This window comes from Megascapheus bottae, chromosome 3, assembly GCF_031878675.1.
Source record: "Megascapheus bottae isolate mThoBot1 chromosome 3, mThoBot2.hap1, whole genome shotgun sequence".
NCBI classification, from domain to species: Eukaryota; Metazoa; Chordata; class Mammalia; order Rodentia; family Geomyidae; genus Megascapheus; species Megascapheus bottae.
Genome location: NC_143511.1, coordinates 46,436,473 through 46,459,254, shown reverse-complemented (window position 1 = coordinate 46,459,254; position 22,782 = coordinate 46,436,473). Strand labels below are relative to the sequence as shown.

The window sequence follows — 22,782 nt, the reverse complement described above, 5'->3', positions numbered from 1 at the left end:
ATATGGGATATATTACATGGGAAAAAATTAAAAATTGAGGATTTGCTGCCTAAGTTTACAGAAGTTGCCATGACCCTTGGCAAGTAATTCACAAAATGTGGCATAAGGATTAAATTGACTAATTTATATCTAATAGCATGAGGCTTGGCACATAGCTTATATTCAGTAGACATTAGCTCTCTTGTCTCTTTTAATTGTCATTGTTATGTACTAAGCACTATGCTAAGCACTCAGGCAACAGGACAGTGAGCCATGTTTCTCACATTATGATTTCTCAACTCAGTAAAAACGTAATGGTCTAGTGGGTGCTTCATAAGCAAACCAGTGCCTAATGATAAGTTTTTCCCCCTGTCTTTGTGCATTGGGAGCTGTGTGAAAACTGTTCTTTCTCCTGAAAATGTTGATGGGTTTTAGAAAGAGGCTTATGTATTTTAAATTAGAAATATAACATGACCATAGCTGGAGGTATGTCTGCTCTTCTGTGTAATCTTTAAATTTTGAGGAATGTACACACCACTGCAAAGATAACAGGCTGAACATTTATCTTCAACATAAATAAACATGATTAAACTCATATTTTTTTCTAGGGCCTCAATTTGGCATCATTTTCTGAATTTTCAGGCATGTGGGTTGAATGCAGTGAGCTCAATCTTAAAGCATTTATTGATTTAGGTATGCCGCATGGGAAGAGAGAGAATAGTTTTTAAATTGACTTCTTCACTTGTGTGAGTGAGGGTGGAAGGTGGTTGAAAGAGGAGGCTTCAGTTTTTATGGTAGTGAGAGGCGCATCATCTTGTGCACACCTGCTCTTGGCCTAGGGAAGACCACTTGAGCTGTACTGTGTCCCAAGCTGGTACTGTCTGGATGGTGTATGGCTATGATATAATAGGAAAGCAGATGTGACACATATGACACATGATTATGTATTTCCTGGTTCTAGAAAGCTAACAGCTTGTGTGTGACACGTAAATGCAGGGTGATGGAAGATGTTTCCTGGGGAGGAGCCTGATCCTTGACCTCTCTAGGAAGGCGAGTGATGTTCTTCAAACGCATCACCTGGAATGGCTTGCTATGGGTGATTGTTGGATAATCTGTTTTTTTGAACTTGAGTCTTGTTGCAAAGAGAATGGATTTTACAGATGTTGCATATGTGTGAGATAAAACTGAAAAAGATCTACTGAGCACATTATCCTGAAATAAAGGAGAAAGAAAGAAGTATAATAATTCTGTTTGTACATAATCAGATAGTGTAGTTGACAAATGAGCATAGGCTTTGCAAAGAAAAGCAAGGTCCTTGGCAAAGTAATAAAAATGGTATAAATATATTATTAGATTTCTCCTTTTCTAAAAAAATTTTTTTTGTAGGTCCTGGGAGCTTGAACTCCGGGCCTGGGTACTGTCCCTGGGCTCCTTTTGCTCAAGTATAGCACTATACCACTGGAGCCACAGTGCCACTTTGGGATTTTTCTGCAATTAATTGGAGATGAGTCTCATGGACTTTCCTTTCCGGGCTGGGTTGGAATTGGGATCCCCAGATAGCAGCATCTTGAGTAGCTAGAATTCAAGTCATGAGTCACTGTCACCTGGCTTTGTATTTCTCTTTTTATTAAATCTATTTTGGTGGACTGAGGGGACAGATACAGTCTGTTAAATGATTGTCAACTGTGGTGAATTGGCAATCACCTAGGACCTACTAAAACTCTTTCTTCCTCTTCCTCTTTCCTTCCCATTTTCCCTTTTCTTTCCTAAATATGGCTTTCATACTTAAAAACGCCTACTACGTACATATTTTATCAGTCCTAGAAAACTTAAATTTATAGATTCTTCACCAGCTAACAGTTCCAGAAATCTTTTTAAGTTTGGTCTCATATTATTCTTGCTTCTTGTGTTTATATGTGTGTCCACATGAGGAAACAGTCCTATTTCTTATTTTTTAATCCAACTCTACACTCCAGGAAACTCACTGTAGAACATTGTAGAGTTATCTATTTTTCTTGTTTAGATGTCAGGCTTTTCTTTAGGGCCAGACATTGTGACCACTAGAGGATTTACTGTTTGGCCTCTTGATTCTGAGAATAACCTCCTGTACTACTCAATTTAGGATCAATGGTTTGATTAATATCTATTTCTTTACAAAGGATTTTCATTCAGACACAAACCCTCCTATATGTATATGGTTAAGTTTAATATTTTGGTTTACATGAGTTCTCATAAGTGGTGAAACTTCTTCCTGCTCTGTGCTTCTTCTTTTGAAATCTTTGCCTCTTTATCCCTACAAAATTTCAATTAATGAGCAGCTTTGTGATCCAGTAATCCCAGGATTCCCAACAGTATTCAGTATATATTTTGGGTTTTGAATTACTGTCATCCTCATGTCTGTGCCTGGCTCGATTTCTGCAAGGTATCTCCTGTGTTTTTGAATTGATATGTTCATTTTAGAGTAGGAGAAATCAAGATTTCAAGTCACCGTCTTGTTTTGTTCATTTTCCTCAGTGAAGAAGATATGCAACTGGGTGCCCTCTAGCTTGGGTGTTTATTAGCACTGAATTGTGTTCTTATATAATTACCTTTTAGAAAATGGGTTATTCTAGTTTGTATCTCCTTTAATTGCTGATAAATATTTTATTTTTAATCAAAGAAAAGTTAATTTTCTTAGTCTAACTGTGCCTCATAGTGTATTAAGTTGTTACAATTGCACAGTTCTATCCTTACTTGCGAATTCCAGATGTGTGTGAGGTTTGACTTGGTGAATTTTTTTTTTTTACCACTGAAGTGCTTAGAAAATTAGAGTAAATAATGAACCAATATTTCAATACCAGATTAGGCCCCATTTACTGTGATGTTTCATAAACCACAGACTCCTTTCTTCTGTGAATGCGTGAAGGATCACTCTTTTTTCCAGGCATACTGGGGTGCAAGTGTAAATTTCCATAAAATTTAAATGAGGTGCTTCCTGTAATTAATGAACAATTGTGGCTGCTCTCTGGTCTGCATTGTAATTAACCGTGATCAGGCTTGTTTAGTGATGACACTGTTCCTGTAATAATTTGACAAGCTACTGTGAATTTGCCAGGTTATTAAACAACCTGCAGCATTCACTTATGGAATCACAGGGATGGGCTCCTTGGCTGCTGCTGCTAGTTAAATGCAGCATAAGGGTGAACCGAAAGCTACCCCTTGAAGTCTATCGATCACCACAAGCAGATTTAAATTCTCGTGATTTTGAAGAACTTAATTAATTTTGTATGGGATGTCTGAAAACTTTTTATTACATGATAAATCTACTGGGGCAAAGCTGATCATTTTTATGATCTCATAATGAAGCCCAGGAAATTCTCTATACTGTTAACACCAGTTTGGAATAAACAGAATGAGAGGTTTCCTTTACCACCTTATTAAAAGGCTAAAATTATTTATTTATATGTTTAATCCTACATTCATTTGTCCTCCTTTCTTCTCTCTCTCTCTCTGTCTGTCTCTCTGTCTCTCTCTGTCTCTCTCTCTCTCTCTGTTGTTAGAAATAACAGATGACCTTGTGCTAAGCAGCGTCGTATTACAGGTAGAGAGTGCTAAGTGGATAGTAGCCTTACATCTTTGGTCGCTAGTATACCCTCCCCCCCCCAACCCTTTCAGGTTAAGAACTGTTCAAAACATTACTGTCTAGTTACTGTGGTGTCTTTCATTCAGATTCTGTTTATTGACTAGACCACAAGGATTCCTGCCCAAAGTACCAGGCGGTCTATGCTTGACTGATTTTGATTTTCTAACATCAGCCCTGGGGTTTATTTGAAAAATGTACAGATACTGCAGCTTTAGCAAGTCAAGTGACTGCATGCTTTTGACCATGGAGTAGAGTATATCAGAAGATCATTAAATTTGTGGGGGGTAGGGTAGAGAATAAATGTAATAGTCATTGTACTATTGCAGACACACTGAAAGAGAGGAAGAGAGAGGGAGAGTGGGTGTGGGGGGGAGAGAGAGAGAGAGAGAGAGAGAGAGAGAGAGAGAGGGAGGGAGGGAGGGAGGGAGGGAGGGAGGGGGGGGGGGGGGGAGGGAGGGAGGGAGGGAGAGAGAGAGAGAGAGAGAGAGAGAGAGAGAGAGAGAGAGAGAGAGAGAGAGAGAGAGAGAGAGAGACATGGTTTTTGTCTTTTCATCTTCTCCAAGAGCCAGAAAGTTTCCTGCCGTTCTCTTTCCAGCTATTGACAAATGATTGCCAGATGTGAGATCTTTGCAGTGTTCTTTCCCTCAGCAAACCTGCAGCTAAGGGATATTTGATTCTCCCTTGCCCATTTCATCTCCTTTCCACATCTGCCAGAGACACACAAGCAATACATCCCTACATGAGAGTTTAAAGTTTATTCGGTTCCCTTTCCCCATTCTATAAAGTGTTTGGAGACAACAGAATGAGGTCCATATGATGCTCTTCCAACTTCACTGTATGAAATTAGTTGTTTATTTTACTTATCTACCTCTGAGTAATTGAACGAATCCATTGTAGTTTCAATCTGTGGAAAATTTTATGTAAGTCTAGGAGTGCTGAGATTTTCCTATTGTCTTTCTGCAGCCATGCCACCAGCACACTTTCCTCCAAGCCCCTCAGTTTTGATAAAACGTGACTGTCATTCTATCAGACTTACTAGTTAAGTAATTTTGATATAAAGTTGTCAAAATATTAAGCATGGAGTGTTTGGTAAAATTCAGCAATTATTTAGGATCTTAAAAAGCCATCTGGCTGGGGGTAGGGGACCTACATCTTCTTTGGTTGGAATATTCTACCCTCCATTTGTATCTCTTGTCACAATTGATATGTATGAGGCCCTAGTTTTAATCATAAGTAGCTTGTAAAAGAGAAAGTACACTGAGTTTTGGAGGCATGTGAAATTAGCCTGGGCAGGCCACAGACATAATTACAAACATGCACAGAAGCCTTTTGCATCTGCTTAGAATCTATTGATCTTGATTTTTTTCATCTCAGTTTGAAAATATTTTTCGAAGTGCCCTTATAGCTCATGTTCATACTATAGGGTGGGCTGACACAGGTGGCCTTTCTGTTTTCCTATTACACTTTTTGGCAAACGAAAAGGCCCCTTATTCCCCGAGTAAGATCAACTTAAAAAAAATAAGAAAATAATCCATAAAATGTCTGCCACATGTTCTCTAGCTTTATGAAAATGTTTTCCAAATTAAAGTCATAGAATTGAATTCTTATTATAAAAGTGCTAGTGTCTTTATTTCTCTTATCTTCTACGATTAAGTACATTTATATTTTATGTGAATTTTAAATGAGATTTTTCATGGCTTATTTTTTGCACTTCAGCATTGAGAAAAATTGTTAATAAAGACAGAAAGGTAAAAATAACTCTGCCCATTTTAGAATCAGAGGAGGAAGTATAAAGTCTGCTTTTCAATATATTTTTGAAAGAAAATTAATGAATTAACAACAAGAGGAAAAAAAATAAGGAAAAAGAACAACAGAAACCTTTGGTATCGCTGGTAAGAGTAAGTCCTCCTATGCCTAAGTAAGTGAGATAAAGCTATTTACCACAAGTTGCCAAAATGTATGTTGCCATTCAAAGTGTCTTTTGAATACCATAGAGATAATCATGGATAAAATGGAAATGATCTGTTCTGTTTACTCTACAAAGATGGAGGGGGTTAAGTGTATGCAATAGCCATCCCTTCAAAATAAATTCACCCAAATTTCCAAAACTTCTCTGGAAAAGTTGATACTATTGTTGTTCTTCACATTCTTGTACAAATGATGCCACCCTAGGGACTCTAGGGACTGTGGATATTAGTAGTTGGGGAGGTGGGGAAAAAGTGCTCTTTCACAAAATAACAAGGTTAGGAACTCCTGTGACAGGAACCAAGTTCCTCTGAATTTGCCCTCATGCATGCATTTGCTGGTTTCTCATGCCTTCCTGCACATTCCTCAGCACTGTTACTCTGGGAGGCAGAGAGGTGCTAAGCAATGGAGGTGTCATCCAGCTTACGCACCTAGGGAATGTCCTTCAGAGGACGACTTGTCACCAGCCGTCAAAGAAGAGAGTGGCTCTGTGGTCTCTGAACATCTGGCAACGCTGCACAGGAAGCTGAGGGGGTGTCATTAATTGTGATGAAATAATTTAAACCATCAGGAATAAATGAGGCTGTTAAGCTAAGTTCAGATTCCATTTGCCATGCACATGTGTCTAGCAGCCTGTATGCAGTTAAAAAAAATTGAATTATATGAGCTCATGAGTAGAAGTGAAACAGATACTGTAAATGAAACAAGTTGCTGTGCAGTGATGACATCGTGTTGAACCACTTCACAGAGTTGCAGTTTGTAGGATCAATACATCGGAAGTGGCATATTATTTAATGAGTTTTTATATAAAAGCAATCCTTACAACAAGCACTTAGAAAGATTCAGTGGATTAGGGCCACACAGCAAGGGTAGGTGGGCAAGTGGATAGAAAGAACAAGTCACACACCAGATAAAGGTGGTGTGAGTGGGAGTTCTTTGCCTGGCTGAGTCAAGGCACAACAACATTTCTGTATGGTCTGATTCTGAACAGATCAGGTGCCTTTTCTGTCCATGTATAACACATGTTTCTCTCCAGTGACCAATGAGGTCGTGTCTTAGAGTGATACTTTGGGCACATTCATGTTGTTTTCTTGTGACTAAAAACAACTGTCTTGCGTGATGGATTACTCCTCAATCAAATGAGCATTGTTTGGAGGTCTTGCACAATCAGCAAATACTGATTTCAAATGTAATTTTCAAGCACTATGGAAGGAGGCAGTCTCCGTTTATTTAGAAAGGAAAGACTTTAAGGTTTGGAATGTCGGAGCAACTCTGAGGTTTTCTGTACTAAATTGAGCAATGGTGTAGAGGTTCCAAAGTATATTTCTAAACTAAAAATCATTCTTTTTGTAGTTTTCAGAGTTGAACTTGAATTTAAAAATAAACAGGGAGTTAGGAAAGTAAAATGAGATTGCTTAGGTATAGAAGGCATTTTTGAAAAAAGTCAGAGATCGTGTTGTCAGAAAACAAGAGAACAAGGCAATGGGTGGGAGCACCGGTAAGCCTTGGACATGAGCTATTTTGCTGTGAATATTTTATCTCCCTTTATTCCTATAATCCCTTGTTTTTTCCCCTTTCCCAGACATATTTCCCTGTTTCCTTCTTTTCTTTCTCCATTGCCTCGTTTCCTTTCCTGCCATTATTTACTTAGCATTTTTGTCCCTTGTACTACTACTTCTTAGAACTTGTTCTCATTTTCCACCTTTCATAGCTAGAAGTAATCTGCAATTCTGTTTTCATTCATAGGCATAGTTTTCCTATCACTGGGATTTATAGTCTCAGTTACTTTATTCATAAAACAGGAAATTTAGGTTATATTTTTGTATAAAGAATGTGGAATATTCATTGAGTTATTTCTTTCTCTTAATCCTCATAAAATTACTGTTAGCGTAAGTCTGACAGAAGTTTGGGGCTTCAGGTGCTCATCTCTTCTGTTTTCTGACATAGGAAGAACTTGAGTTTCCTGGCTTCACATTTACACGAAATCTTAACAGAATTACCAGTAGTTAGGATAGTATATCTGTGTATGCTTTTTCCTGAATTTTATTTAACTGGATGAAGTAAGATTAAAAAACTACTTGAGAATCTGCAGTGTTAGTTGCATAGTTGGAAGGGTTGGAGACAATGTCTATGTATATAATGCTCTGCCTAGTTAACAATGAATACATTGTTAATATTGTATAGATATGTTTGCTACCTTTTAGATGGCCAAGCAGATAAAAAGGAGAAAAAAATCTCCAGAAAAATGTATATATTTCACAGTTTAAATATTATTCACCTTAAAACAGCAAAAAAATAAACCATGACAACTTCTAGATTAATGTACCCAAAATCAACAGTTTGTGCTTTGTATACATTTGTAGTTCAGCAACAAATAAAATTATAGTACATTTAGCAAGTGAATTTTTCTTTTGGAACTGTGTTAATAAATAGTGAAAAATGTTTCATGAGCATAAGATTTCTTTTCCTTTAAAAAATTCGTGGATTATGAACTGTATACTTCCACATATTTTCATGGCTTCTTTCATTTTTCCACTGTTATACTTACTCTCCACTTAAACTGGCATTCAGTTAATGGATTGCAGGTACATTATGGGTTGAATAAACTTTGGCTGTAGTAGCCTGGGAACCTAACTAATTCTGAATTATTTTCAGTTATCAGTGTTTCTTTGAGAAATTGGTACCTAGATTTAAGAGTAGCAACCTAATTAAGCCATTCATATTGGAAACTATAGTATTAATATACAATATATTGAGTAAGATGCATACCTTTATAAACTTTTTAAGCCATTGCCATAGAAACTTCAGAGAAGAAAGAAAGGGAAACAAAGGGAAATAATTAAGTTCTTAAATTGAATAGTAAGTTATGTATTTATGAAATGATGTGTACACATGTGTTGCATGGGTTTGTATAAGTGCACATCTCTTAAGCAACCATATTTTTCACCTATTTATAAGAACTAGTGATGCTGTGTTTGAATATTTTGTTGGAATTAGTTAAGATGAATACTGTGTATTTAGGATACAAAGTCCCCCTGCTTTGTACAAAATGAAATGAGGCCTTTTTATTTGAGTAGAAAGTGTATCCTCAGTTTGTGATAGATATATTAACTTTCAGTAATTTTTGAAGTTTAATACTTTAAAAGTAAACATTATATGAATTATGGAATTTAATATCCTTTTACAGATTTGGAAATCAAGACAAATAATTTTAAGATCCAGGACAACTAAATAGTAAAACACTCTATTTTTTAATGTGTCAAAGCCTTTAGGATGTTTCTTGTTACTTTTCATTCCTTTAGATTTTTAAAAACATTGTTTATTAGTGTTGTAATGTTTTTATCCAGGAAAATTATTTAGTTCAATTTTCCCCAGTATTCAGTGATCTAAGTGAACATAAAAAATACAAGTACAGGGGCTGGGAGTTTGGCCTAGTGGTAAGAGTGCTTGCCTAGCATGCACGAAGACCTGGGTTCGATTCCTCAGCACCCCACATACATTAAAAAAAAAGCCAGAAGTGGTGCTGTGGCTCAAGTGGTAGAGTGCTAGCCTTGAGAAAGCCCAAGGATAATGCTCAGGCCCTGAGTTCAAGCCACAGGACTGGCAAAAAAAAAATACAAGTACAAGTCATGCCTCAATAAAACTGGATGAGGTGTATGCATATAGAGGTTACATACCTAGCTATTATAGTAACAGTGTTAGCCGGTTCCCCCTAGAAACATTGGAGCTTTTTGCCTGATATGTGAACTGTGCTGAATTAATGCTGAGGAATGGGATGTTTGGTTCCAACTTTTAGTTTGTTAGTCATTTTTTTTCTTTCTATGTTAGTGGTGTTCAAATGTTAACTCTTGAACGTTGTGAAGTAAAAAGTCTTATCTAAATAATCTCTGTTTCAAAAGAAAAGTGTTATTGTAGACATGCGAAAAACAGTTTTACTTTTTAATGTTCAGTGAATGCTAGCACAGTTTCATAAAACACAGAAATAGTCCTAAGTCTCCTTGAAATCATTGTAATGTAAACTATCTTTAAGTGCCTTTTGGGGTATGATACTGTGTATTCTATACAAAAGGAGCCAAACAGATAGGGTCTCTGCCCTCTAGGAGTGTATAATCAAAACCAGTTAATATGGCTGACATCTGTTATTGTAGTAAGGTCTTACAAATAAACATTGGTCACATTCATAAATAAAAAAATTATGTCAAAGACCAAAACCTTTTTGCTTGCCTGATTAAATAAGTAAACAGACATTCTCATCTCCGCACTGGAACTATGGTTGTAAAATAACTAAAGTAATCCTCATGCCAAGATAATCTTGTACAATGTTGGGTTTTTGTTAATGTTCTAAGTGTTGTTAAAATTGCTATGATGTGACCAATAGCACAATTTTAATGGATTCAGATTCAGAGATGTCATTTTAGCTTTCTGGCTTTAGAAAATAAGATGAATTGAGTTTTCTTCCATTTCTGGAAATTTTTCCATCTAAATGCTAACAGGTGGTGGTACTTGCTTTATAAACCAGCATCCTGGGATATAGTGTAAACTTTTATTCAATCCATCACTTTGGTAAAAATCTTACTTAAAAATTATAGCTACCTGTTTTTCCTCTTAGTCACTAGAAACTTTATTAAAGCAAATACAGGGTTTTAAAATTGATATTGTGAAATGAGATAAAGGTATGTATCTAGAAGGTTTTGAGATATTTTGGTAAGAAGAGGTAGCATCAGAACTTTGGCCAGTATAGTTGGCATTTGGTTAAAACTATGCCAATGGAATTAAATGTGTACATGTTAACAAGGAGAAATAAGGATAGAGTTTGATAAATACTTCTCTTTCTGTGTGCTTCAATATTAATGCAGTATTTGAACAGTCACTTCAGTTTTGACGTGTTGGAGCTAATGCTAGCAATACTGAGAAGACTAAACATGAACTCAGCTCAAAGTTCAAGACATTAAAAAATGGCTATCTATACCCCAGTGTAGGTGTCTGTCTGTGTAAATTAAAGCATGTGGGTGAATAAATTAATTAGAGGACAGTCAATGATATAAATCAAACTTATTTAGTACACTGATGAAATGAGCATTGTTTATAAGATTATCTTGTTATTTAATCTCTTCTGTATAAACCTGGCTGGTTGGCATTATGAAGTAATAATACAATTAATGTGATGATGGTATACTTTTTCTTGGTACAGGTCTGATCCTGCAGAGTTTTCTTGACTTGGATTTGTGTATATAAAAGAGCCTAAGAACTGGAAATTTTAATTAGCAAGAATCTACCCTCCTTTTTAGTTATATATAGAGGTTGTTTTGTTTTGTTTTGTTTTTGAATCTGTCTGTCCCCTGAGATTTTTTTGTTCTTTTTTGAATTAGTTACCTATTGACCCCAGGAGGAAGAATTATGTTCAGATACCATTTTCTCAAAACTTCCAGAGTTTATTGTAAGAGCTCCTCACAGTCTTCTAACTATACTGTGTTGTGCTGGTAGGTTTCAAATAAAGACTTTAACTTAAAAATAAAACCATTTGGGGGCCGGAATTTGGGCCTAGTGGTAGAGTGCTTGCCTAGCATGCATGAAGACCCGAGTTTGATTCCTTGGTACCACATAGGAAAAAAAAAAAAAGAAAAACTAGAAATGGTGCTGAGGCTCAAGTGGTAGAGCTCTAACCTTGAGAAAAATCTAAGGACAGTGCTAAGGCCCTGAGCTCAAGCCCACGACTGGCAAAACAAAAACAAAACAAAACAAAAAAACAAAAAAAACCATTTGGGATTTTTTTGAACAAAGGTATTTTCCTTTCATGTACAAAGGAATTTTGTTTAACTAGTAGTCATATAAGTCCATGTGTAACATATACAAAGACAGGATCATTCTTAATCTTTTGCATGAAACTGAGTACATAAGCAAAGACTTATGTGCAGAGGAATTGTTGAAGTTGTTTAATATGTGAGTCAGAAATTTTTCTTAGTTATTTTGATTTATCTACTTCCCATTTCAATCTATGAATTTAGTTTCTTTATATTACCAAAGGAAGACTTTGCTTTTGGGAAATTAAAGATGTATGAATTATTGACCTTGCTTTCAAATTGCTTTAACTGTTCCATGGCATTCTATTATGCTTGAATAGAATTTGACAATGGTATCCAATACTTTAATATATAAATTACAGTGGTAAATGTCATGAATGAAGTCTAATGATTGAAATTGGTTCTTAGTTCTGTTCAGTCTCATTGAAGAATGTAGTTAGAGCGAGTATATCCTTTTAGGATCATCTATTGGGTAAGTATTAATGTGACTTTATAAAACTCATTATTGTGATTTTATTTTTTATTTAACATATTTTCCTTCTTTATGGGACATCATTGATATCAAACGTTTTAGTATAACAAGTTAAATACTTAGATGATATAACATTTTAAACAGTTTTGATCTCATCTTCACAGGAGTGTCACAGACCTTACTGTTATAATAGTGATTAGTGCCATAGTAATATCCTAGCCTATTAGCAGCTATATGTATTAGTTCTGTGGTTTTGTGAACTAGTAACCACTAAAAGATTTCAGACCAGTCACCCACGAATGATTTGTTCAATTTGCTTAATGAAAAACATGGTGGCATAAGACAATCTTACAATATGTGTACGTATACATTTTTCACTGTTACACTTTTCTCTCCTCTGGATTATGCAACTTGGAATTTTCAATCATCGTTAAACTGTGCAGGTATATTTGATGGAATTTGTGTCTGTTTCCTGGAAGCCTTTCAAGACAGTACTTGTCAAGCATGTATTAAAATAAAGGTTATCTACTGACTGGAGCCCAGGCATATGGACTATCTAACAGATTGAAGAGTTGACCAACTACTCTCCTCTACTCGGTCTGAACAAGGAACTTTCAGATTTCATGGGAAGCAGGTTTCAAAGAGCTTTGAGGAAATACTATGATACTGTTCAGCCAGTTCCTAGCTGGCAGTAATACATACACTGAGAGCCAATATGAACTCTGAGATACAGTCTGAATCTGTCACATAGAAGCCTTAATGGTAAAGACTTACCTGGGAGTTAGGTTACCTGTGGTATTCTTCAGAACTTTGCTGATGTACTTAATTTCTTCATGAGCTTCTTCCTTGTCTTTTGGATGAGAAAGATCTAGCCTTACTGATTTCATTGATAGACCTAATTATCAACATGTTTTATCCATACAGAAACATAAAACATTATTCCCATTACATTACAAAGTATTTGATTTTGGATGGGAAAATATGGCTAATTGTTCAGCTAGTCTTTTATTTTTCTTAAAAAGTTTCTTAGGAAGTTCTGCTATAAAGTAATTTGGCTTTAAAGTTTCCACAAGTAGAACTAAATCTTAGCTGCAGTCTTGTAATTGGCCTCAAGAACTCCAATAATATTATTAATACTTCATTGAACCATGGTATATGATAGATAAATGAAAATGTAGAAAAGGGTGTAAAGAGAAATTCAAAGGAATCTACAGGGGATTGAAATATTATGCACGTTTTAGTACTTGACACAAGAATCCATTTTACTTAACCAGCTTGTAACCAGAAGTTGAATCACACAATTATTACAGGTGTTCACCTTAATATGGTTACATATTTTTATTGGAGTCATTGTCCAACTAAAAAGGTTATTATCATGGATCATGCAGAGGAGATGCATCAAAGTTCCTATCATCCCCAAGATGTAAAGTATCTAACAGTTTTTACTTCCTTCAGTGGATGAACTAGGCCTAATTCACAGACTCACTCTCTTTTTCTCTCTCTATTCCTCTCCTATATGACAGTTTTTTTTCTTGTCTTTGCTTTTTTTTTTTTTTTGCCAATTCTGGGCTTGAGCTCAGGGTCTGAGCACTGTCCTTGGACTTTCTAAAGGTTAAAGTTATACCACTTGAGCCTCAGCACCATTGGCTTTTTTTCTATGTATGTGGTACCGAGGAATTGAACCCAGGTCTTCGTGCATTCTAGGCAAGCACTCTACCACTAGGCCAAAATCCCAACCCCTTGTCTTTGCTTTTTGTAAGCACCTTATCGAACTAATACTTTATAATGAGAAGTAGTTCTTGTTTGGACAGGTAGACAGAAAGGACGGATTGCAAATGCAATGAATAGCTTAGTATTAAATATGCTATAGTTTTCCATACATTATTATTTTTTTAATATTAAAGTCAGGTAGGGAAACAACAGAGAGGCAGTTTTTAATATGCTTTTGTAGCTGAAAAAATATGTTAAACCAATTGGCAGCTGTTACCCAGTGAGATGTTCTGCATTGCACTTTTGCTCTGATTAGAAGCAACATTACAACTTGTATTTTTTTAAATTCCATTTTCTCTTACTCTGCAATAACTTTCTCTTGTCCTGAGGGACATGGACAGTTGGATGATTTGAAGTCAAGATACTTCAGCACCTTTAGGGCAAAATGCACCCTTTAAAGGTATGTTAGAGCACACCATGTAGGGGATAAGGGGTTTTACATTGTAAGGAAAATGATTCCCTTTGTGGGCTCTTCAGGAACAATTTTGTATTTTGTGGTTGGTCACTTTCAATGTATGGCAATTGCTTTCCATTATAATCCCAAGGTCCAATCAATATGTACATTATTATGCAACTTATAGTTACATTATAACCAAAATATGTCAAATGTGGTTTCTGAGTGGCTGATTTACAGTAAGTCTTTCTCAGTCCCCAAAGTGAGTATTATGGCTTATTTGAACTCCCCTAGACGGGCATTTTTCTCCACGTGAAAATTGTGTGTCTATTTGGGCGAGGATGTGGAGAGGGAAGGGCAGTAACCTACTGTGTCAATGTACTCATATGCAGATTGATCTATTGTCATCTCCTTTGCATCTACATGGATTGTTGTGAATTATTTGCTCACCCTGAGAGAGATGTGCTTTGAATTCTAATAATTTAAAAATCTGTGAATCTATTAAAACCATATTTGTAGCTCTAAAAAATGATATTCACTGGGCAGTTTGCCCAACAAGAGAAAGTCAAAGAGATTACACACTTATTCTAACAGCAACCACTGTGCCAATTTTTCCTTCAAAAGAATACAGCAGACCTATATTATACATCTATGGGTATAGAGACACAAGGAAAGAACTCAGTATATCAAATCAGAAAATAAATTCCACAATAATAGTTACAGTAATGTTTCAAGATGTGATTTCAGTATGGGCCTAGTCATTGAACTAATCATAGCTTACATAGTTTTAAAGTGGTTTGAAGTATATTTGAGATGGTTAAATATGTTGATCCCCACTCCTCTCCACTTTGGAAGCAGAGTATCCACTTCTATACTAGTAAACCCTGAGATCATATGGGCCAGTACCCTCACACCTCATGGATAGTGAAGTGGGGCCTATAGTGTTATAAGGACAAAATGTGATTACAACCTAGTCTTTTATTTTCATGTATGTCTTCTCAAAGTTTTTGTCAAGTGTTTGAATATACAGTGTTTTTGTTTTTTGTGGCTAACAAAGCTAAAGTTCAACTAAAAGCCATTCTCCTTGAAGGCAAATGTGTAATGCGCATTTTCTACTGTCCAGAGTAGTATTCTGTTCAACTTCTCCAGACAAATGAAAACAAACAACCCTTACTGCCTTTTGTTTGTATAAGCTTGACACATTCATTTTCATAGCTGTTCTCCAAAATTAAGAATCTAGTAGATTTGTTTTCTAAGTGTTTTTTGCTTAGTTATCTCTAAGTAATAAATAATATATGTTAGTGATAAATCAAAGCATTGTAAAGACTATCTCATTTTATGTAATTATGTCTTCAAGAAGCTGAAAATATTGTTTGCTCAGACAATTCTTACATTCTGAACGAATTATTAGTAATGGACTCTCTTGGGCTGTTGAGGATGAGTACATCAGATGACTACACTTGACTACATTTGGCATGAAATAGAGAGTCCTGCTGTTAATTTTCAGTTAACCACAGTGTTGATTATCTTGTCCAGTAACAATACTTCAGTTGTTTGTTTTGCATATCTCAGTTGACTTGAGCAGGAAACCAACAAGAGCCTGATTGTGGATTTTATTCTTGTACAGGCCCGTTAGGTTTGCGAAGGGAAAAACTTCTTAAATAAACATAGACAGCTCTCCAAATGTTGGTTAGCTGTTAAATAAATGGATGCTATTATTACAAAGGAAGATTTGGCTAAAGAAGGTAGATCATCATATCTCATTACCATTGCTGTGTAAACACCCAAAGCATGTATTCTGATGACAGCCGTTTCATAACATGAATTCATGTGCATTGTGTATGTGTGTTATGTATGAAATATGTGCCTCTATGAAAGTAGCATTTAGTTCCTTTTTGTTTGTTTGTTTTCATTTTGTGTTTAAGTTAGGTTCTTGCTGTATAGCCAGTGCTGTCGTCAAAGTTATGATTCTCTTGCCTTAACCTTGAATTTCTGGGTTATAAGCATGCACTACCATACCTAGATAGCATTTACTTCTTTAATAAAAATAGAAAATCTACAGGGTTTCTTGCTGACTTAAAAGCTTTCAGAGTAAAACATTGCCAGAGTACTAGTTCATAAATATTTCAACATATATGTATCTATACGAATTTTTTTTTGTCAGTCATGGGGCTTGAACTCTGGGCCTGGGCGCTGTCCCTGAGCTCTTAAGCTCAAGGCTACCGCCCTACCCCTTGAGCCACAGTGCCACTTCTTCTATACGAAATGTATAACTGTAAATTGAAGCAGAAAAAAAAAGTCAAAAGGAAAAAGAAAAATTCGAGCAGGTAAACTTCCAGACTGACTAAAGCTGATTACAATTAGGTAAAACACATTGTCATTTGCTGATTATTATTATCATCATCATTATTATTATTATTGTGGGTCATGGGACTTGAACTCTGGGCCTGTGCGCTGTCCCTGAGCTCTTCAGCCCAAGGCTACTGCCCTACCCCTTGAGCCACAGCCCCACATCCTGTTTTCTAGGAATTAATTGGAGATAAGAGTCTCCTGGTCTTTAGTGCTCAGGCTGGCTTTGAACCCTGATCCTCAGATCTCAGCCTCCTGAGTAGAATTACAGGTGTGAGCTACTGTGCTCAGCCTTGCTGAAGATTTTTTTTGAGGAGTAATTACTTCAATAATATGTGTGAGTGTATCTTTGAGATTAGTGTAGATTTTATATTTTATACCCAGAGCTATACTGATAAATTTGCTATTAAGTTATCATGTTTGGCTATCATAAAAGCATACTAGATTAGCTAGATGTGTGCTGAAGTGTTTAGCTACAATATCATCCAGTAAGTTCAGTAATGAAGTTATCTTATAGTTGTTTGAAAGATGCTTTTTCTTAATTGTGAAGCCAGCTTAAATGTTCTTTATTGTTGTTGGTTGCAGTATTGTATTCAGATCATTTAATGTATTGATTAGTGATCTTGCACATATGTTTTTATCAAATATTAAACATATTTGATAAAACTGCTAGTTTTATTGAAGGATTCATGATCTTGAGAAAAATAAAATAATGTAGAGTTATAGTAGAGAGCATTTACAACAAAGATGGCATAGATCAAGAGATTGTCAAAATTTCTGGAGTGAAGAAAACAGAATTGAAGATGAGACTAAAAACAGATAGATAGAGATGCCCTCTGGCAAAGTATAGCTCTGGAGGAAAGTACGTTAGAAGATAGAACTTCATAGGAAAAATTTATTTTCCAGGAAAATATACTAAAAACCACATGACTTCCTATTTATTGAAAAAGAAATTGAGATTTCATATAAGAAATAACATTTTCAAAGCAATTGTCAGCTATATAAACTACTGTTCCTTTTACAAATGAATGCAGATATTCTTTGAAATAGCATAATGACAAACCAGTAAATTTTAAAATGCATGTTAATTAAAAGCAATTCCTTTATTTTTTAACTCTTAAAGTCTTTGTTATAATGGGGCTAAAAATTAATCAGTATGGTTTGTACTTTTCCATTTGGTGAGGAATTCCTTAGGAGAGATCAACAGGTAGGAAGTCTATGTATATAAAGATGTTTTTAGATTGGATTAAAAAATCAAATGAATTCAAAAAATAAAACTTGAAAACTTTCAGCTACAATTCTTATGAAGAATTTAGAGGACAAGAGATAGCAGTGTCACACAGTCTTTTTATATCTCTAAATTATTCTTAGAGTTAAGATTTCAGACAAGTAGTAAATAAATTGTCCAGCATTATAACAAAATAGTTTCAAACAATAAGATTAGATGATAAGGAATGCTTCGCCTCAAGATGCTGTGAGACCATTTTGTACTAGTTGTTGCCATTTTTGTTTCTGTCACTGCTGTGATATGCGAAGATTTCTTTTGGTTCATCAGCACGAGCACTTCATGCATATAGATGAAACATTGCATTGTGTGCATTTCACTTTTCACATTCATAGAAAGTGACACTGATATAGAATTATTAGTTGGCAATGTAGGATTTATACTGGAATTTGTACAAGCCACTTGTAGGATGGTCTGAATATGTATACCTTGTTCACCACTCCGCTCAGCTACTTCTCTGTAGGAGCTCCCTCATAACCTCATTTGCCTGGCCCATGTTTCTTGGTCCTCTCATTCCCAGAGCCTTGGTAGATGCCTGTATACCTCTTTCAACCACACTATTACATTTGTTTTCTTACTTTACTTCTGCAACTTGTGGCTAGGCTGTCATTGTGCTTTGATTCATGGCTGTGCGTCATTTGTGTCCCTCTAGCACATAATATAATGGCTACATAGATTCTGAGTAGATACCTGAGGAAGGAATAGGAAAATGAATGTTGGATTGGGGTGTAGCTCAGCAGTAGAGTGCTTGTTTTATGTGCAGGGCTCTCAAACTACACATACACATATGTGCACACACACACACACACAGGCTTTGTCTATGTAACTTACCTTACAGATGGAGAAAAGATATAAGCAGAGTTGACCTTAGGATCTGAGTTAAGCACATTCCCAAGTACTTTGAGTTGTTTTCTTCTGATTTTTAAAAAATAAAAAAATCACACAAGGTGGTTATTAAGGCTGAAAGAATTTAAGTTTTAAATGGGAGTTTATTCCTAGAACTAAAAAAAAAACTGTTCAGGTTGGGTTGTGGTGGAGCATGACTGTAATCCCATATTACTTGGAATCATGAGTAAAAGATCATGAGTTTGAGGCCAGCCTGGGAACAGTCAGTGACACTCTACCTTTTCAGAGACAAAAGTAAAATAAAAGCAAAAAGGCCAGAGATTCATCTCAAGTGAGATAGTGAGCAAAATCATACACACAAACTCAGCAAAATGCTTTTCCTTACTGTATGACTTTTCATTACATCTTGAAGAAGATGGTATGTATCCTGCTATCCTTTTTCTGCCATTTTCATGAATTACTTCCTAGTAAATTTATGTATCCCGTATCAGACTAGATCAGGCTGCAAGCAATTTCTGGGACTTTTTTTTTCCTGCTAGTACTAGGCTTGGGCTCAGGGCCTTAGCTCTGTCTTTGGGCTTTCTCAAGGCTAGAGCTCTACCACTTCAGCCACAGCACCACTTCTGGCTTTTTTCTATGTATGTGGTACTGAGGAATTTTTACCCACAAGAAGTCATCAAGGTACAAGTGCTTCCTACAGGGCCAGATTCTCTTGATTGTTCCTTGTAGTCAGGACAGCGTCCCTGCATAAAACTTTGGTTGAATTGTGAGCTCAGAAGGCTGCCATTTGAAGTAAATGTAGTAGAACTTTACTAGACACAGTGTTCTGTTTGAATGAAGTTTCACATGGAAAGACTGTTAGACTCATGGGCATTCTGCGCAAAGTACAGCATTGGGGAAGACTTACCATGCTAATGATCGACAACAGAGGCAGATGCCAGCTGAGGGAGGTCTGACATGTCAGGGAGGTAATCCTTGGGGTCTCTGAAGTACACACAAGTGAATGACAAGGAGCACCTTACATTGGGCTCAGTGTTTGCAATAAATATTGACTTCAAGAGTCCTGTTTGTGATTTTCTTTTAATGGTATTTCCATTTTCATTGGGATAGAGGAAGAATGAAGGTTTACTTATTAGAAGTAGGAGAGAGCATGGAGTTATGTATCAATGGAAGGTTCACTGTAGACTTCAGATCTCCAGTGCTAGCTAGTTGCATTAGACCTTTCTTAACATGTGATTGCCTTCTTCCCTAGTTTGGACTACACAATTAATGTATCTGACCTTTATAGCTAAACTCTAGGCAAGTTCCGGTATAGGTTTAATGTGACATTTACTGAAACCGGAAATTGCTTATTAAAACAAAGGCAGTTAGTCATATAACTGGATCAGGTAAATGCTACTATTTACCCTGCTATCCTTTTTCTGTCATTTTCACATATTGCCTGCTGAAAGGTTCTATATCCAGTACCAGACTAGATCAGGCTATAAGCAACTTTAGTAGGGAATTCTATTAGGTAGTCTCACTCAAAGTTTCCCAGGCTGGCCTCAAACTCATGAGTACCTTTTACTTCCCAAACTATCTGGGATTATGCCCCAACATGGCTTAAACATGTTCTTTTGTTCTAGGAATAAACTCTCCTGGCTAGACTTGAGCAGTAAAAGCTCAAGGACAGTGCCTAATCGTTGAGTTCAAGTCCCAGGATGGACACAAAGACTAAAAGAAAACCAAAAAACAATTTGAAAATTCTGGTTTTATAACTGTCTTCTTTCAATTTTACTCTTACAAAATAAAAAAAATGATATTCAAACTACTCTGTATTTTAAAGTTTTGTTCAGTAGATTAGGTATATCCCAGCAAATATATTGACTTTAAAGGCAGGATCACTCTTTTTGACATTATTGAAATACTATAAATAACTATGTGTACTCAACCTAGAGCAAGTAATTGAAAGACAATTTTAAGCAGATGTGCTATGAGCATTAATATAAAGAACATCAAATAGTAGTGATCTTGTAGCTCATTTCTGTTAGTATAATGTAGAGGCATAGCTAGAATTGGTAACAACTCTGTTGGTGACTTAGAACCTATGTTAACAGTAGTTCAGAATTGCATGTTGTCTGTGGATCACTGAGATTTTTGTCAAGGGTCTGTTTCTGTGTGATTGATTACTTTGCTTGATGTGTTTGGCAGATTCGTCTCGTTTGTAATGAAACATGATTGGGATGTTACTAGAGTGGGCTTCAACTTCTGTGAGGATAGATCATGAGTTTTCCTGTTATATCCCCACTATTTGGATGGACTGACTGACAATAGCAGTGACTTTAGAAGTTATTGGATATAAGAATAAATGTCATTGATTCATTAATCTTATGATAGTATATCTAAAGAAGGGAGCGGTTTTCCCTGATATGAAGCCAAACAATATCCTTTTTTTAAAAAAATGGATATTTTTCTATACTGTGATAAAGAGAAATCTGATCAGTGAACTCTGTCTCTATCCCATTGCAACTAATACTTCTTTAAAGGTATGCCTTCAAGAATTTAAGTAAAATATTAGAGATGTGATCTCATTAGTGTAAGATAAAATTGAGTCTTGTTGTTGTTTACTTTGTAGGCTTTTAATGCATTCTGTTTTGAACTATATGCTCTAGAGTACATCACAAATCCACAATGTAAAGTGCCAAAATAATCCATTTTAATATACTATATATATGAATAAATGTGTTTTTCCCCATGGAAAACTACTGAGAGGTTAATAGGTTAAAGAGAAAGGTATTTTTAAATGGTTAACTAAATTTCTGTCACTTTGTAAGAGCCTAATCCTCCATTCTTTTCTTCTCCTTCTTCCTTCTTCTTTTTTGCCAGTGTTGGGCTTGAGCTCAGGGCCTGAGCACTGTCCTTGGACTTTTCAAGGCTAGAGCTCTACCACTTGAACCTCAGCACCACTTCGGCTTTTTTCTATGTATGTGGTATTGAGGAATTGAACCCGGGTCTTCTTGCATGCTAGGCAAGCACTCTACTACTAGGCCAAAATCCCACCCATTGTTCTTTCTTAAAGATGATTGTTAGTGTGGTTCTTCTGCAACTCAGAACTTAGACACTGCTATCTTGTTTGGGAAGCTAAGGAGTTAAGTTAGTTTAAAAAATTATGTTAATGTTGAAATCTGTACTGCACATTTATAAATAATTTTTCTTAAATATTTACTTATGCATTTGAAGCACTTGAAACTCATCTTTCTCTGTAACTCACTTTCTCTCCCTCCCTCCCTCCCTCCCTCACTCTCCATCTCTCTCCTCCCTCTCTCTCTCTCTCTCTCTCTCTCTCTCTCTCTCTCTCTCTCTCTCTCTCTCTCTCTCTCTCTCTCTCTCTCTCACACACACACACCGTCAAAAATAGACAAGATGATGAGAAACTCCTGGCTGTTTATACATGTCAAAAACAATTGGAATACATTGTGACTGTGACTGAGGGAATTTCCAAGTATAGGAAAAGAACTGGTAACCCTGAACCTAAACACTAAGAAGCCTCTGAAATTGTGAGACAAAGGACTTTAGTCTCAGTTAGATCTGTGCATTTCTGAGGAACTAATGTAGCACCATATAATTTGCTAATAACTGACCTATACACTACACTGTAGAAGTTAGTTTCCAACTCATACTGCCTTAGAATCATCTGGTGATATTTTCTTTTTCCCCCTCTCTCTATGAATGAGGAAAAAACAAGTTCAGTTACAAAAGTTATCTACATTTCCTGAGCCTCAGTTTTCTCACCTTTAAATGAGAATTAATTGTGTTTTCCTTTCACAGTATTTAAGAAACAAGGGACCAAATATAGCCAACATAGTACCTGGCACATTTTTTGGATTTCCAAACCCTATCCCACTTCTCCCACCTTTTTCTTTTGCTCTTATCCAAAGAGTTTTGCTGTCTGTTGTCTATGCTAATACATATTTTGTTAAATATATCGGCTAAGTGGTAGGAAAAATGCATAGGAATAGGGAAGTTGTACAGAGTACTAAGTAGTAAAATAGTGTTATGTATTAAGATTACAGGGACTACAGGTAAAATATGTTTTAACAAATGATAAGGAATGAATAGTGGGCAGTAAGGTTAGAAAGGAATCACTATTTGAACGGGTCCCAGAGAGTTAGAAAATGTTGGGTTTGCTAGGGGTAGATCAAGGGATTTCAGGCAAGGGAAGCATCATCAGCAGAGTGCTATGTTTCCTGATCTTTTGGGAATAACTAATCAGGGAGGTCCTCAGTGTGATGATAATAGACAACATAATAGATTTATAAA

General features: G+C 36.0%; 1 protein-coding gene and 1 long non-coding RNA gene across 9 annotated transcripts in view; one reads left to right on the top strand and one right to left on the bottom strand.

Annotated features, from left to right (window-relative positions):
• The window catches only part of Bnc2 (basonuclin zinc finger protein 2), a 414,469-nt gene that overhangs the window by 183,834 nt on the left and 207,853 nt on the right, over positions 1-22,782 (top strand). The window lies entirely within an intron of this gene.
• LOC150065434 (uncharacterized) lies at positions 17,483-19,216 on the bottom strand. 2 transcript variants are annotated; one of them, XR_016534773.1, is made up of 3 exons: positions 19,151-19,216; positions 18,469-18,552; positions 17,483-18,327 (listed from the first exon to the last, which is right to left on the bottom strand). It is a non-coding gene; the product is annotated as an uncharacterized LOC150065434 (long non-coding RNA). The 2 variants fall into 2 exon arrangements; XR_016534774.1 differs by having other exon boundaries at positions 19,147-19,191.